The 638-nt window shown below is 47.3% G+C and overlaps 1 protein-coding gene across 1 annotated transcript in view; it reads right to left on the bottom strand.

Moving 5' to 3' along the window:
* The window catches only part of LOC103809331 (T-box transcription factor TBX5-A-like), a gene marked incomplete at both ends in the record, with an annotated part of 8,791 nt that overhangs the window by 7,425 nt on the left and 728 nt on the right, over window positions 1-638 (bottom strand). The window lies entirely within an intron of this gene.

Below are 638 nucleotides of genomic sequence, written 5' to 3'. Positions count from 1 at the left end.
CTCTTTCTTCTCCAACCCAGCTCTGCTCTCTGCACCTTACTTGCCAACTGATGGGAACGCAGTCATTTCGCACAGGTTTAGGAGCTTCCTACTTATATCCCCAGGAAAGCATACAGGATTTAGCCAGAGCATTAAATGACATATCTCCATTTGAAAAGCAATGATTTCACTCTATCAGGTGTAAAGGAACCATCCTACCTGCCTGTGAGCACAAGTAAAAGTTTGTAGTAAATGCTTTCTAAGTGATTAAGTGAGGAATTTGGAGGGTTTTTTTGCCGAAGGAAAATTGACTTTTCCTGGGGCTCTGTCCTAGAGAGGGTCTGCAGTTAGTGGTATGGGGCAGGTGGTGAAAAGCATCCCTAATACATCTGTAGAGAACTATCCCGGCCCTGAGCCTTTCTCCTTCTTCGCTGAGTAAGGAAGCCCCAAAATCAAGCAGTGGAAAGAGACGGGACAATGGGTTCCCCCCAGATAGGTCCCCTCAAAGGGCAGGTGAAGAGGGCAGTGGTGGCACCTCAAGAAAACCCTTATTCCATCCAACCCTTTCTACTCCGCTGGAAGAAAAAAACTTCTTCGTTATTTTTGTGCTTTGTTTGCCCGGGCAGGCAGGAGCTGATCTCAGGCTCAGAGCCTCCCTT

The sequence above is a fragment of the Acanthisitta chloris genome, unplaced genomic scaffold (assembly GCF_000695815.1).
Source record: "Acanthisitta chloris isolate BGI_N310 unplaced genomic scaffold, ASM69581v1 scaffold26239, whole genome shotgun sequence".
NCBI classification, from domain to species: domain Eukaryota; kingdom Metazoa; phylum Chordata; class Aves; order Passeriformes; family Acanthisittidae; genus Acanthisitta; species Acanthisitta chloris.
Note: the sequence above shows the minus strand (reverse complement) of the source record. Positions and strands in the feature narration are given on the sequence as shown.